Raw genomic sequence first — 18042 nt, 5'->3', positions numbered from 1 at the left:
TCTCATCTTATCAATGAGCAGGGAAATGAAGTTAGGGACCATAGTAGTACCGATGGACGCATCGTTGTATCTACCGTACTCCCTACGCTAGGATGAGCTCCATTGATCTGGGAACAATGATACTGGTCTGGGACCAGTGGTAGGAGTTGTACCATACTATGACGCTGACTTCGGGTCAGTTGAGATTGTTCTGGGATCAATGGTACATACTCTGAGACTGACTTTGAGTCAGTAGAGGATGATATTGGTCTGGGACCATTGGAGTTGTACTCACTATGACGCTGACTTTGGGTTGGTTGAGACTGGTCTGGGACCAGTGGTACATACTCTGAGGCTGAATTTGAGTCAGTATGATACATCCTCGATCATTTCTTCTTCTTCATAATTCGGACAAAAGCAGAGTAGAACAGAACAATGCAAGAGCAGAGCAGAACAGAACAAAACAGTACAGATCAGTGCAGGGCAGAACAAGACAAAGCAGAACAGGCAAAATAGAGCAGAGCAGGGCAAGGGTCAGGCTGTACAAGGCAATGCATTTGATGGATGAATAGTAACGACCGATAGACAGATTGTAGATGAAGTTCTCCATGGTTGAGAGGGAGTGTTAAAATTGGCAACCAGGGAAAAACTTCATGTGGGTCATCTTATTCATGGCTGATAATATTTTTATTAGATTCCTCTCGTCGAGAGGTGTAGGATTGATATAAAGATCATCCGATTCCGATAAGTATTCATGGAGATATGAATTTATTCTGATTATGGAATTATTATCAAGCCGGCCTACAACTCATGTAGGCTCAGAAGCCCAACAGTCGCATCTAGTCATCCACCAACGTTGTGTATAAATATAAGAGGACTTTTCCTCATTTGGACTCACTCATCTCATCACATCTCTCTCTCTCTACTGCGCAGATATGAGTCTCTTCTCTACTGCGCTGAAATGGGTCTCTCTCTCTCACTCATGTGAAGCCGGAATCTGCTGAAACTGAAGCTGCAACTGCAGAAGTAAAGATTGAATTGCGTGGCCTAGAAGATCTCCTCTTTGGAACTGCACTGTAGGTTCATCTGAATCTCCTTTGAAAGCCGCAACTTTTGGTGGTGGAATGAAGTCAATCCGACGAACGGTTTGCAAGATATCGACTGCCCTAGTTTGAAGCCGGAAACTGCTGAAACTGAAGCTGCAAATGCAGAAGCAAAGATTGACTTGCGTGGCCTAGAAGATCTCCTCATCTGAACTACATTGTAGGTTCATTTGAACCTCCTCTGGAAGCCAAAACTTTTGGTGGTGGAATGAAGTCAATCCGACTGTCGGTTTGTGAGATATGGTCTGCCCTAGTTTGATAATGAAGCCGCTAATGCTGATGCTACTGATCTAGGGTTTGCTACTGCTGATATAAATCAGATTTATTGTACTATTTCTCTCTGCTGAATTATTGAAGATAAAAGAAGATTTGATCAAAGGGTTTCCCCACACATTGTGGGGTTTGTCCCTGGCTAGCTGCCACATCTTGTGTCTCTTGTCTTGGCTTGTTTTTTGTCGATCGTTTAATGTTCTATCTGCACTTTACTTTATGTACATGTGATTGCTAATCGGTGGAATATAATAAGAAAAAGAAGTAAACTGTTATAAGCATAGAACATACCATAACTTAACAATAGTGCATCCACATTTTCAATGCATGGATGATCGTTGCCAACTCAAGATCATGTGTCACATAATTTTGCTCGTGCTCATTCAATTCCTTGATTCATAACATACCACATATCCCTCTTGCATCAAAAATTGACCAAGTCCTCTCTTGCATGCATATGTACACACCACAAACTCTTTATCCGGATCTGCAATCTTGAGAACTGGAGCATTTGTCAACAACTGCTCAAAACTTGTTGCACATTCCTATGTCTATTCAAATTTATCTCCTTTCCTCTATAATAAGGTGATAAGATAGGCATACCATGAGAAGTTCCTAATGAAGCTCCTGTAGCAACCTGCCAACCCCATTAATGATCTGACCTCATCCACATTCCTAGTAGTTACCCACTACATGATAGCTCTTATCTCTTTTGGATCTACTACTATGTCTTCCTTGGAAACAACATGTCCCAAGTAATGTACCTTTCTCTGAAATAAAATGCACTTACTAAAATTGGAATACAATTGATGCTCTCTTAGCAATCTCAATATTGCTTCTAAGTGTTCAGAATGCTCTTCCTCATTCGTAGAATATATCAGTATATCATTAATGAATACAATAGCAAGCTTGTCTAGATAAGGACACAACACATTATTCATTAAGCATGTGAAAGCAGTTGAAGCATTAGTTAAACATAAAGGAAATACAACAAACTCATAATTCCCTTACCTGGTCCGGAAAGCAGTCTTGTAGATGTCCTCTTCTTTAGTGCACACCTAATGATACCCTGATCTCAAATCAATCTTTGAGAACACAGTTGGTCCCTTCAACTGGTCAAACAAGTCATCAATACTTAGTAATGGATACATGTTCTTGATGGTTATCTTGTTCAACTACATGTAATCAACACATAGTTGAATACCATCTTTCTTCTTCACAAACAATTATGGTGCACCTCAAGGGGATACACTTGGCCTAATGTATCATTTGTCAAGAATTTCCTTCAACTTCAAATTCAACTCCACTAGCTCTAGAGTGCTCATCCTATATGGTTCCTTTGATACTAGTGCTACCCTTGGTACCAACTAAATAGAAAAGTCCACTTCCCTGTGAGGCGGAAAATCTGAAATCTCTAATGGGAATACATCTTGAAACTGTTTCAAAATCGAATAATTCTTCAATAATTTTGCATCCTTGACATCCTTACCTTTATCGTTGAAAATATTTACTTCAAACAATACACATCCTTTTCTCCAACTATGATTGGCCTGCATAGCTGTAACCATTATAACTAATGTTGGTTTCTTCTTACCCCACAAGATTCTTTGTTCTCCATTGTCATCCAAGCACTCAATAGCCTTGTCTACTTTGGTCCCTTGAAGGTATAGCCAATCCATACCCATAATCATAATGTATAATCCCAATGGAGGTGCATTCACATGCACTAATGTAGGAATACCATTCAATTCAAATGCAAAAGCTCTTACCTAGTGATGAACTCTATTCTTAGTTCTTGTATCCAACTGCACTAACCAAGACTATGCATGCACTTCTTTATTTAAAACTCACTTATCCACTAGGTCAGGGTCAACATAACTGTAATTAGAACTAGGGTCGATCAAAATAGAAATAACTTGATCACAAAGCTTACCATCCATCTCGATAATATATGCCTAGTGATCATCTTGATTGTTATCCAATGTTGCATAGATCCGAGGAACACTATCTCCAACATCCCCAAAAATCTGTGCTTCCAATGCACTATATATCTGAGGCCTACCACCCTGATACGACTAAAAATGCTTCTTGATATGATCCTTGCCATATATCCAACACTGTAATTATCCCTTACCCTCACCTTTATTTTTTTACCCTCGAGGTTGTGACCCATCTCCCTATACAACTACTTTAAACTTCTTGTATGGAACAACATTATCTTTCTTGCCTGCATCCTGAGGTCTTGTTTGCTTCGGTGGCCAATTTCCCTTAGCTTTCTCTTTCCCTTTCCAACCTTGCTGATATTTTGTCTTACGCTTCGATTGCTCATAACATTGTTTCAACTTTTTGATGGCTTCCTCCAACTATCTAGGCTCATCAAACATGATCACGTCTTTGAACACTACCGAAAACGCACTGATGAATCTTTTAATCTTTGCTTTCTCCTCCTTAAGATAAGGCACATACCTCAACAACTCTAGAAATTTGCTAGTATATTCGTCATAAGTCATAGACCCCATCTTAAACTCATGGAACTCCTTCTTCCTATCATCATAGTATCTCTACGATAGATACTTCTTCTTTATAAGTCTTTCAAACTCCCTCTAAGTCAACTCCTCTTCCTGAAAGCTCTGACGTTCTTCACGTGCTCCCACCAAATGTCTACTTTACCTCTAAGACTAAAGGTAGTTATCCTGGCTTTCATGTTCTCTAAGTAATCATGCAATATAAAGAACTTATTCATCCCAAGGAACCAAGCTTCTGCATCATGTGACTTCTTCATCTCCCCATCAAATGTAGGTGGCTTAGATTTCTTGAACTCATCTATAAAATATGTTATGAAACCAACTCACAAAAATATAGAAAAGATAGATCAACAAATTAAAAATAAGCCTCTTCGAGGGGGCAACCTCCTTTACATTACACAAATGAACAATTCTTGGATGATACAAATGACAAGACCTACTTTCTATATATAGGATTCTAAGGGGTCATAATATAATCAGAGCCAACATGACAATAATAATGTAAGGACACAACAATAACAATAATGGGCTTCTATCGGGCACAATAATAACAATATGGGGACTACATGGGCACAACAATATAATAAGGGGGTTTCACTAATAACAATAAGGGGTTACACTAGTAGTATAGGGACCTAACATGTCCCTCTCCTTAAAAAAGTGTTGTCCTCAACGCTCGAGTAGTTCTGGATGCTTATGTATAAAATTCTCGTCCTCCCATGTGGAATCTTAAGTGGATAAGTCCTTCCACTTGATGAGACACTCTGAAATTAATCGATTTCGTAGTTGTCAGGTTCTTCTTTCTGTGAATTCTTCAGGTTCCATTATGATTTTTCCTTCCTTTTCAAGTTCTCGCAATATTGTTTGAACTGGGAGCTTGTCACCTATAACCTTCTTTAAGCATGAAACATGGAAAACTAGGGAAACTCGGGAAGATGTAGGAAGCTCCAATTTGTATGCCATAGTACCAATCTTTTGCATCACCTTGTAAGGACCATAGTAATTTGGTGATAATTTATCATTCTTCTTAGCTTGTTGGAGGGACATTTGTTTTTATGGTTGTAGCTGTAAAAATACCTAATCACCTACATCAAAACTTCTTTCACTACGATGTTGATCTGCTTGTTGTCTTATTCGATTATGCACCAAAGTGGGGTTATCCTTTAAAAGTTGGAGAACTTGTTGTTGGTGCTCGATGTGATATTTCATTGCTTGAACCTTTTTCTTCTTGATATGTCCTTCTATCTTGAGAGTTTGAGGAGTGGTAATTCCTGCCAATGTATTACAAGATATGATCGGATTCATTTCTTGGTGCTCGATGTGATCTTTCACTTCTTAAACCTTTTTCTTCTTGATATGTCCTTCTATATTGAGAGTTTGGGGAGTGGTAATTCCTACCAATGCATTACAAGATATGGTCGGATTCATTTATTCTTTCTATGGGGTTGGTTCTTGGTGTATATCCTCTTCTTTTTATTTTTCTTGATCCTTTTCTTCCTCCTTTTCACAATCAATATAAAATAATTTCTTCTTAGCATAGTTATGACCTTTAGTGTATTTTCTATCACAATTGTAACAAAGGTTGTTTTCTCCTTTTTCTTCCAATTGTTGTGGTGTCAACCTTGTAGGTTGTGGAAGGCTAGAAGCAACAACGCTTCCATCTTTATAATTGTGAGTGGTAGGATTTCTTGTTGCCATAATTTTGCTTTCAATTTGTCTTGCCAATCTGAATTCCTTCTCCAATGAATCAAGTTCCCAAAGATTAACCTCATGTTGAATGTTATCCTTTAAAGTCCATATGAAGACATCAATTCTCTTCTTCTCTGGAATATCATTTGCCCTTATATTCAATTTTTGAAAGTCCTCAATGTGCTCTGCCATTGAACCCTTTTGTTTGATATTTATAAATTGGCTAAAGAAGGTTTTCTCTTTGTATCCTCATAATGTGTTATCATTTCCTCCATGAAAATTGACCACGTGACAAGTGGTTTACTAGAAAAAAGCCCTTTATACCATAAATATTGATTTGGTTCTAAATATAAAGATGCAATACATAACTTTTGTAACAGTTGCACCTCATGTAACAGTTGCACCTCATGTAGATCAAAATATTGTTCCATCTGTAGTATCCAATTTACCAGATCCTTGCCATCAAACTTCCTCATATCGCTTTTTCTTGATTTTAGGAGCTCGATCTGGAAACAACTATAACTTTGTAATTTCGGATCCTTAAGTTCTGACATTTTGGCCTATGATATCCCTCTGAGTCCTATTTCTAATCCTGCAAGTCTGATCACAATTGGATTCCCGAGGAAAGAGTTATGCCCAATCTCCCACAATGACCAAATTATAGACTGGTTCAGTAGAGCAAACTTTTACGACGTGTCACGTGTCACTTTTCGACCTTGGGTTCCAAAAATTATACTCAACAAACTACACTCTGTCTTCTTTCTGTCACCTTTTACTAAATTTGAATCAGATACTCAAAGAGAGAGTTATGACAATTTTCCCAAGGTCACCTGTTTGGGATGTAATTCGGGATCCTGTGGAAACCCTAAATGTCTTGGACTGTATCTCCAAAAATATAGTGCAAACGGATTTGAAATTCGGGTCCGAGCGTCACCATGATTTTTTATCAAATGAGTTTTAATTTCATAGTTTGAAACTTCGTAGAAAAACAATTATAGTGCAAATTCCACGATGACCTGTTTGAGATGGAATTGTAGAGCTTTAAAAAATCTTACCTTCCTCAGATCATATCTCCGAAAATTTAGCGAGAAAAGAACTGAAATTTGGACGAGAGGTTCAGTGAGATTTAGGCTCAAAAGGGTTTTTTTTTTTTTTAGCTTTTGAAACAGCTCAGAAAAAAAGGTTATAGTGAAAATTCCACGATGACCTGTTTGGAGCAGGGAAACCCTATAATCCAAAGCTCTGATACCAAATGTTATGAAACTAGCTCACAAACGATAGAAAAGATAGATCAAAGACTTATAATTCAACCTCTTCGAGGGGGAAACCTCCTTTACATTACACAAATGAACAATTATTGGATGATACAAATGAAAAGGCCTCCTTTCTATATATAGGAGTCTAAGGGGCCATAATATAATTAGAGCCGACATAACAATAATAATGTAAGGGAACAACAATAACAATAGTGGGCTTTTATGGGGCACAATAATAACAATATGGGGACTACATGGGCACAACAATATAATAAGGTGGTTTCACTAATAGCAATAAGGGATTACATTAGTAGTATAGGGACCTAACAAAATATCCCCTGTCACTCCTCCTATAAGGATGATAGCGAGGATGACCATGGTACCTATCTAAACCATAACTAGAATAAATCCCATGTCTACTTCCTCACATATCAGGTGTGTCCAAGAACCTTTCATCCCTTATGGTATCATCCATGTCCGACCTATACCCACCTTGAGATCTGCTACCATAGGCTACAGTAGTCCTGTCCTCCTGTCTGTGACTGATCCTCAGTGGTCCCTATCTTTGCAATTCTGAAAAACTTTGAAGAATAATTGCATTGACCTCTATTTGTTTCTCCTGTGCCCTGGAAAGTATCTCTTTTGAATGAATGATTCTGTCATTATCTGCTTTGCAACTTCTTATTTCTGCCTTCAAACTTCTCAAAGTGTTTGCTATGTGAGGGGAGTACTCATCACCATGTTTCTCATTTGATCTATAGGGAGAGTCTCGTGAACTATAATCCACCATTTTTCTAGTAATATTTGATCTTCTTCTTCTTGCAGGTATATCATGTCATCTAAACCAAAATATAAACATAACCAACATACATCAATATAGTTCATGGGAGGATATCTTGTCTGCAAGGTCAATTTATATTAGCACAATAATTTAATAATCATAATCATAAAAATATATCGACATCATCTCAATCATCATCCAGTTACCATGCATGATGTCAAAAACTATAACACCAACTAGACATAATGCATGCATAACAACATATAGACACTGACATTCATAATAAATGCATATACAACCGACATGCATTCATGACAAACACATCCCAATAACAACATCATCAACTTCTACATGACAACACAATTGTAACAATAACCATCACCATGTATACATAACAAACACATATACAACCTACAGGCATGCATGACAACTAATGACAACACATTATGCCCATCCATTCCAAGGATTGAACCATGCTCTGGTACCAATTTGTGGTATCAGATAACACCCAGAGAGAGTGCAACCTTCTCTAATACCACTTTGTAACGCCCTCCTCCCACACTTACCCAAGCTTACAGGTACACTGGGGTAAATATGTGATGAAGACTTACTATGATATGATTCAACTCCCTAAGTATAGTTAACGAAGTGGAACTGATGAACCAAAATTTTACAAACCTCCCTTGGGTGCTAAAGGACCCCCAGGAGCTAACCAACCACCCAGGAGCTAACCAACCACCCAGCTAACCAACCACCCAGGTGCCCAACCCCTGAGTTAACTTAGCTTTTCACTAACCTGGGCTCTCAATCACTACCTTAACAAGGCAAGTAGGTGGTTGAGACCCTTCAATCACTCCCATATGCCCGCATCCCAGCGATTTTGACCTTTTCACCAAGTTCTGTGCTTGTGACTGTCATATATGAGGCACTTTTTCAGTGCTATGACTCGAACCTCTACCCAGAACTCAATGATACATATATGAATGATATATAACATATAGAAAAAGTATTTAACTTCAAACTTCATAAAGTACTTAACCTAACCCATCCTAACTATGATAGAAATCTCATCAAACACATAATGAACATGTAATCTACAGGTCATAATTATACATTTGAACATAGGGGTCTCATACTTATCTGAGAATCACCAAGAAGGTCTGACGCCCTCTCATAATAGTTGCATTATCATCTATTAGTTTATACATTAATTAAGCATTCATTTACTAATCAAAACATGATGAGAGCCATAACTAAAGTATGTGATAAAACCATGCTTATAACTATCATATAACCAAAATCATAACAATGATAGAACAACCATCAAATCCACATAATAGTAAGTACATTTACTCATGAAATACAAGGGAAAATAGCTCTTATTAATATATGCAAAATCCAACCAAGTCAAGGACTTCACATACCACCCAACCATAGATTAGGTTGAACCAATTTTTTTCTTCAACCAATCACCCCCGTCCCATATTCTAAGCATGAATGTGGGACTCACAACAAAACCAAACAAGATTCTCAGGATTTTTTGTGTATCCCACCATTACCAGTCAAGGGATTCCTAGGCCCAAAGCCCTCATCTATAGAATCAGGTTTTATTGTGTATCCTTCCATTACTGGTTAAGGGATCACTAGGCCCTAAACAAGAATGGATGTCTCCAGATCTCTCCACCAAAACCATGAGTATTTTTCTTGTTTCCACCCTCAGGATTTTTCGCGTATCCCACCATTTACCGGTCAAGGGATTCTTATGCCTTTGGGAGTTTTCGTGAGACCACCCCACTAAGTTTCAAAACCACCTGGAAATCCAACTCAACCAAGTAAAAGAACCTCATCACACCATCACTATCTAGAAATGGAAAGGAAAGGTTGAAACCACTATCACACCCGGAAAAATCCATGCCCATGACAGCAAGAGAACCAAATATGCACATGCATGTACCATGCATGCCAAAACTAGCAAGGAAATCATACATGCAACTCAATACCTACAAGTAATCCCACTGAAGCTTCTTGATCCAACTCTTCCTTGCTTGATCTTTACTTCCCTTTGCTTTCTTGTCCTTTCTTTGCATTCCTTTCTCCAATGCAAAAGTGCTCCAAGAATTCCCTAAGTGTGCAAGAGTATGAGAAAGTAGAGAGAATAGAGAGAGAGCTCCAAATTGAACTAACAAAAGCTTAAACTGACAAAAGTTGTGAACTGATCCTCATAATAATTTTTATTAATGAGGCCTCTATTTTCTTCAATTTCCATTATTTTGCTTCAATTTCCTCCTCACATTCAACCCCTAACTTTTCCCCTTCTTTTTCTCCTAATTTCATTTATTTTCATAAATAAAATGTCAATTAATGCCTCTTTGCCTTTTCAAAGTCTTTGTCATTTCTTTTGCCAATTTCCCTTAGCCATAATAAACCAAATGAACACCCACTAGGATGTTTTTCCCAACAATCAGTATGGAATACATGTCCCATGACCTTGCTATTATTTTTCCTTATTAAATTTATTACATGAACTTTTTACCTGGGGCTATTACATATGAAGCTTTCTAAGAACCATGTTTTCCATGACAGGTTGAAGCACATCTAGATCAAGTATCACTACATCTGGAGCATTATTCAAAAAAGGGCATTGAGGATCCAACACATCTCTACTAGTTAGAAATTTGTTTATATTATTAGAAATCCTTCATCATTTGTAGGTTCTGAGTCGGGGGAGGTTGGAGTGCTCCTTTATCGCGCAGCCTCGCTATCAGCGTGGGATAATCCTCTGTCTCATGATCAATCAACGTACAATACAAGCATGATGGTCATGTCAGATTTGTACAATCGCGGGCATAATGCCCTGACCCTCTGCAATTGTAACATATCAGATATTCGTGACCTCTCCCTGGTCCCCCTCCACCTCGGCCTTGTCTGCGCCCTTGAAATCTGGTGCGTGCCATTCCTGTGTTTTGATCGAGGGGTCGTGTTTGAGCCTAAACTCTATAGGTAGGAATTCGATCCATCATCAACTCATAATTTTGAAAGGTGCGCTCATCATGTCCTACTGACCTACAAAAATCACAGAACAATTGTTGTGAATTCTGCGTATACTTCTGTAATAGATGGCAGTTATCTGTACCATGCTTTCCTCCTATCTCACAAATCACGCACCATAGTGCAAGTCCTGCGCTTGGTCCTGCTTGTGCCTTTGGTCTTAATGGCATTGGCCCTCCTCCCACATGGTATTTCACGAACACTAGGCAGTGGTCCTTGTCGTGCCCCTGAACCTGGCATTTTACACACCATACCTCATCGCACATCTCTGGGCGAGTTGTCTAGTCTTGTTTCAAACTCTGCATCTCAAGGCGCAAGTTTTTCAACTGAACATGAATCCGCTAAACTCCCAGGTTGGGATCTTGTACCGGGGTATCGTGCAATCTCATCACGATCTCCAAGGCCTCAGCCTAAATGCTTAGTCTCTTTTGCGACATCGCATTTTGTAGATGCAGCGTTAATGATGCTACAAACCATTCATGGTGTTGCCCATCTGTTAATGTCATGTTCACTTTGTGAATTGTGCACTTCAATCTTTGATCCAACTCCCACGGGGTCTCGCCTGGTAGCATTGTGATTTCCTTGAATCTAATGATCGATTATGCCTCTGAATTTAGCCTGCTAAATTATTTGTTTAGCGCAACTTGGATATCCGTGATCCCCACATTTGGATTGTCATTGGAATTCTTAATGTACCAGGTCAGCACGCGATCCTGCAGAGCGTTGACCAATGTTGCCTTCCTTATATTGTCATCTGTGACTCCCTGTGCTTCCCATACAAATTTTATCATGAACCAAAACTGGTATAGATCTTCATTCCCTACTCCCTTTGACACCGGTAGCTTTATCACGCTTGACATACTGCTTTGCAGTGGTGGCGGTGGTGGTATGGTCGAAGACGAGGGTGAAGATGGTGAAACTGGCGATGGTGTGGGTGGTGGTGGTATGCTCAGAATTCTCTATCTTATCATATTGATCACACTTCTTGGAGAGACCTTCATGAGCTCTTCTTCGCCCCCTCATAGAGGTGAAATCAAGGGGATTGTTTCTAATTCTGTGCTACCTTCGTTTCTGTAAATCCTCCAACTTCACGTAGCCCCAAACATCAATTTATTCACATAACCTGTTTTTCACACAGTAGCATTTTAATCCAAGTGTTCAAATATTTAATGTACTTACCTCGCGTCCTTTGAGGAAGCATCGTTCTGCCTTGCTATAACTAACTGAAGTATCTACTGCGAATTCGGTGACGAATCCTCCTATGATTCGATCGAGCCAGTGATCGACAGTGCACGCGATCTTATCTTCTAATGCTTCCAGTTTGCGCACCAATTCTTGAGTCCACACAATATGTTTGTTGAGTTTACACCTCCCTTGGCTATTTTCTAGCTTCGTGATCCACTCGTACAACTTAGTGGGGAAGGATGCAAAGAAAATTTCGTGGATCTCTGTAAATAAGTAGCATCCTAACCACTCTTCCTTTGATATTCGCGAATTCTTGTTTTCCTGCGCCGTGAACTCGTGAATCTTCCTGTCCAACCAATCTTCAATTCCTTTCTTTGTCGAATTCCAGTGATACGACATCAAAAGTCTCTATGAAAATTCTGATCCTGGCAACAGAACCATTTGTTGGGCATGGAATCCCCCCAAGGCATGTTTTGGGGCTTAAAGCCCAAGTTTTGACCAAATCTTCTTGTAAAAGCTCCGCGAATTGTGGGATTGGAGCATGAAATTATGATACAGTCATAGGGTTGTCCACCCTCATTTTTTAATGTAATGTCAGCTTAATAGACCTACCCATGGTCCACGGACCATGGGATTGTATACATAAAGTGAGGCTCCAAGTGTAGAAGGTAGAATAGAAGAGAAGAGCATGAGAAGTCTAAGTAATTGAGCAATAGTGTAAAGTGTGTCATTGGGTTGCAGGGTAGGGGAAGGCTCTACAGCTAAGTGAGCAGAGGCCTAGTAGTCCGCAGCTGAGTACATGGACCCCTGCAGCTAAGTGCGCAAGGTAGGTCAAGTTTGTGACTATTGGAAGAATCAATAAAGATAAGTTTACCATATTTCTGTGCATCTTTTCTTGTTTTAATATATATGATTAGGTATAATTTTCAAGTATATTGTGTATTTGTTGCGCGAACTTATATGAAGATTTTGTATAACTAATTATAACATAAGACATCCAAGTACGCGAAGGTAATTAGCTAGTATAAGAAGATAAGTAAGATCTTGGATAATAGTGCAGAACGAGGCTCTAGCAGCACGAAAGCTCCAAAACCCCTAGTTAGTTCTGCGCAAGGACTGTGTATCAGGGCGTGAGGAACAAGGAAGTGCACGAAGTGACCTGCGTGCAGGGACAACCAGTGGGACCAGTCGAACATATCAGACATCTCAAGGGTGCGGAAACTTGGTTGTAGCACCCTCCCATACTACTTCGGGTGAGGCCTTAGTCCGCACTCCATGGACTGTTGCCGAAAGGACTAGTAGTGTTGGGATTTGTTTGGCTAATTAACTCCAAACCTAGGTCAGGTCGCAACAAGCCAAAAAATGATTTTGTTTCCAAGATCGGTATTTGCATAGAGATTTCTGATGTCGTATCACTAGAATCTGACAAAGAAAGGAATTGAAGATTGGTTGGACAAGAAGATTCACGAGTTCGAGGCGCAGGAAAACAGGAATCCATGACTATCAAAGGAAGAGTGGTTAGATTGCTACTTTTATACAGAGATCCATGAAATTTTATTTGCATCCTTCCCCACTGAGTTGTACGAGTAGATCGCGAAGCTAGCGGATAATCAAGGGAGGTGTAAACTTGACAAACCTATTATGTGGACTCCAAAATTGGTGCGCAGATTGGAAGCATCGGAAGATAAGATTGCGTGCACTGTCGATCATTGGATCGATCAAATCATAGGAGGATTCATCACTGAATCCGTGGTAGATACTTCAATAAGTTATAGCGAGGAAGAATGATGCTTCCTCAAAGGACCATGAGGCAAGTACGTTAAATCTTTGAACACTTGGATTAAAATGCTACTATGTGAAAAACAGGTTATGCGAATAAATTGATGTTTGGGGCTACGCGAAGTGGGAGGATCTACAGAAATGAAGGTAGCACAGAATTAGAAACAATCACCTTGATTTCAACCCCGCGAGGGGGTGAAGAAGAGATCGTGAAGGTCTCGCCAAGAAGTGTGATCAATCTGATAAGATAGAGAATTCCGCGCATACCACCCCCACCCACACCACCACTAGTTTCACCATCTTCGCCCCTGTCTTTGCCTATACCACCTCAGCCACCACTGCGAAGCAATATGGCAAGCGCAATAAAGATACCAGTGTCCAAGGGAGTAGGGAATGAAGATCCGGACCAGTTTTGGTTTGTGATAAAAGCTGTATGGGAAGCGCAGGGAGTCACGGATGACAATATAAGGAAGGCAACGTTGGTCAGCGCTCTGCAGGATCGTACGCTGACCTGGTACATTAAGCATTCCAATGAAAATCAAAATGCGGGGATTGCAGATATCCAAGCTGCGCTAAACAAATAATTTAGCAAGTCAAAGTCAGAGGCACAGTCGATCATTGGATTCAAGGAAATCACGATGCTACCAGGTGAGACCCCATGGGTGTTGGATCAAAGAATGAAGTGCACAATTCGTGAAGCGAACATGACATTAATAGACGGGTAACACCGCGAATGGTTTGTAGCATCATTAACGCTACATCTACGGAATACGTTGTCGCAATAGAGACTAAGCACTTAGGCCAAGGCCTTGGAGATCGCAATGAGATTGCACGAGACCCCAGTACAAGATCCCAACTTGGGAGTTCAGCAAATTCACGTGTAGTTGAAAAACTTGTGCCTTGAGATGCAAAGTTTGAAACAAGATAGTACAACCCACCCAGAGATGCATGATGAGGTATGGTGCATAAAATGTAAGGGCCAGGGGCACAACAATGACCACTGCCTAGTATTCGCAAACTACCTTGTGGGAGGAGGGCCAATGCCACTAAGATCAGAGACACAAGCAGGACCAAGCGCAGTTCCTGCACTATGGTGTACGATTTGTTAGATAGGAGGAAAGCATGCTACAGATAACTTCCATCTATTACAAAAGTATACGCAGAATTCACAACAGTTGTTGTGTAATTTCTGTAGGTCAGTAGTACATGATGAGCACACCTATTGAAGTTATGGGTTGATGATGGATCGAACTCCTACCTACAGTGTTCAAGCCAAAACATGACCCCTCTATCAAAACACAAGAATGGGGCGCACCAAATTTCAGGGACGCGAACAAGGCCGAGGTGGAGGAGGACTAGGAAGAGGTCGCGGACAGCTAATCTGTTACAATTGTGGAGGGCCAAGGCATTACGCCCGTGATTGTACGAATCCAATGAAACCATCATGCTTGTATTGTACGTTGTTTGATCATGAGATGGACAATTGTCCCACGCTGATAGCGAGGCTGCGTGATAAAGGAGAACTCCAACCTCCCCTGACTCAGAACTTGCAAATGATGAGGTTTGAGCCATGCGAGGAAGACCCTAATGTAAATATCGTGCTCCGGAGTGGAATTATGATAGGGAATGACAAAGGCAAGCAACCTGAAGAAAGTACTTGGGTTCGTAAGGCTCCAACGAAGGAACCAGAATTTGATTTGGAGCGCGCCAAGGAGTCCCTCATGGAAGCTAAGAGGAGCTTCGCTGATGCCTCCATTTTAGGAAGTAAACACAGACTGGAGCCGGAAATGGACCCATCGATGCTCACTATGTTCTTGGAGACATGCATGAAGCTAATGCGCGATAGCAAGGTTATAAAGGGGCTTCAAGAAATCATAACTAGATACGTTGGGACCGCACAAGGAAAATCGTGCGTAGACTGGAAGCTCGGGGAGCACACGACGCTAACAGGAAGGGAGATGATATTGACCGTGCAGATTGGGGAATATGAGATGGACTAAGTGATTCTTTATCTAGGATCAGACATGAACGTCTTGCCAAAGAAGACATGGGAGTGCATGGGCAGGCCTGCACTGCAATGGTCTCCTATCCAACTGCAAATGGAAAACCAGCAAAAGATCCTATCTATGGGGAGATTGTAGGGAATCATAGTAGATATTGAAGGAGCAAGCACACTGGCAGATTTCGAAGAGATAGAGATTGTTGATGATAGCAATCCCTACCCTGTGCTATTGGGAATAGATTGGGCCACTGACATGAATGGAGTGATAAATCTGAAGAAGCGCAAGATGATATTTGAGAAAAAGTCATTGCGCGTAGTGGTAACTTTAGACCTTGTAGAAGGATCGCGCTACACGGAGCCAGTCCGCGACTACGAAAACGACGATGATATAAACTACATCTACAAGATAACCACACGGGAACAAGACTGGGTAAATCCAACCATGGATGGTCAAATCTCATGGGAGCACGAAAGCTGTTGCACATCAGATTCTGACGAGGAGATGGAACGATGGCAGAACTGGTTACACGAGGTCACCACGCTCAACTGTAACATGATGACGAGATCACTGCGTTGCGTAGTGACAGAGATAAAATATCTCCCTACATATGATGGGTTAAGCGAGGTGGATGACTTCCTAAAAAAATTTGAAAGAGAAGTACCAGAACAACAACGCTTCAATGTTTTGAAGTGGGTACTGCGCGCTACGCCTATGAGGTGGTGGGGTACGCACCAAAGAAGTTTTGAGGACTGACACGACTGTCGAAGGATGATGCCCACACGGTTTTGGAAGCCTCCAATGTGATTAATAGACAAGATTGTCGGAAGAAATGACCTACGTACCCACCTATCTAGGTGGATACAAGCATATGGTACGAAACCTACACGAATGCACACAGTCCTCACGGTAGGAGACACGATCAATAAGTAGGTGCGGGTAAGGCAATGGCACGAATGACCCCTCTGGTTAGTACCACGACATATGAAAAGACCAAGTGCGCAAAAGGATATCCATGTAGAAGCCTTTAAAAAAGTATGCGAAGTGCTGAACAAGGTCTACAATGCGAAGCGGATTGACTGGGACCTGTGTGTACTAGCAGTTCTATGGGCTTATTGGACAACGTGGAAGAACCTAACTGTACAGGCACCACCAAGACTGGAGTGTAAAGCAAACTCTGTAAGCCCTATAGTACACGAAAATCTTAGACTGCGCATGATAGCACCGGTAGATACGACGGTTCGCAGAACCTTGTAAGAAGAAATCCAACAGGGAAATTCTAGGCTCCAAGAACTTGAAGAGGAAAGGGTATGATTAAAGTAGAAAAGTGCTCTGGTAGACACAGAAGTCAAGAAGCTGGAGGACAAAATAAAGGAAGATTTTATTGGTAAAAAGACCAGGGTGATAAGGCAGGATGCGCACGATCATGATGACAGGTTTTAGGCCTATTGTCGTGAATGATCAGTCTGATGCCTTGGCTTGGACCGCACCTTACTAAGAAAATCGACCAGGGTAGCATGTTGCAGATGATAAAGTGTGCGATGTTGCCCATAACAATAAAAGGTGGGTATTTTCCAAGAATCGTGATGGATGACAGGATGAAAATTTACTCAGGTGGTGCAACCACCTGACTAACTGAGGGAAGTACAGTCTTAGCGCTCCAGGAAATTGAAAGGAAGTGCGGGACTATAGAATATTCTGCCCAGGAGTTATGCGATGTTGGAACTGCGCGCAGAAGCAAAAAGTTACAAGGTCTGCGACTGCGCATGAGGTGTTGTGCTGCCATGTTGGTTGGCTAGAAAGTGACCATTGAAGTCACTATTCATGATGGGATGCTCGACTTGAGACCAAATGGAGTAGGTAGCAGGAATTTAAGACGCGATTTATGGGTAAGATTTGCTAAAACCTATCGCTAAGGGAGCATTAATGAACCGGATTTGGGGGGAACAGTCGAATTCAAATTCAAAAAGCACTATAAATTACAAGGGGCTACCCAGCAAACAACACTTGGTAATTTGCGAATTGAGCTATTGAGCAGAGTCCTATTTGTTTGGTGCCAAGCGTTGATTGAGCCCTTGAGTTCGCGAATGATAGATTTCTGGACAGACATGATGGTAGCAGCTGAGGAAGTTATGGAAATAACAAAAATGACCGCCGAAGAGGCCGCGCAGGCCCTGACAGTGGGGGATGCTCCGGAAGGCACTGAGATTGTGGCAGAAATCCAAAAATCAATGCACACGCCAAGACAAAAGAAGGACAAACAAGCGATGGTTCTCGTACGCGTGTCCCAGCAGAACCTGCTGCACACCAAGCTGTCAATGGAGGACAAAGGGAAATTCGTCACCATAGAGACCGATGAAGAAGAAGAAGACCTAGAGGACATTATTATCGAAGAGGACGAGGACGAAGGCATGGAGGAGGAAACTG

The sequence above is a fragment of the Pinus tabuliformis genome, chromosome 6 (genome assembly GCF_031772625.1).
Source record: "Pinus tabuliformis cultivar Carrire ecotype Pingquan chromosome 6, CPIR1, whole genome shotgun sequence".
NCBI lineage: Eukaryota > Viridiplantae > Streptophyta > Pinopsida > Pinales > Pinaceae > Pinus > Pinus tabuliformis.
The sequence above is the reverse complement of the archived record's forward strand: the minus strand, read 5'-3'. Positions refer to the sequence as shown.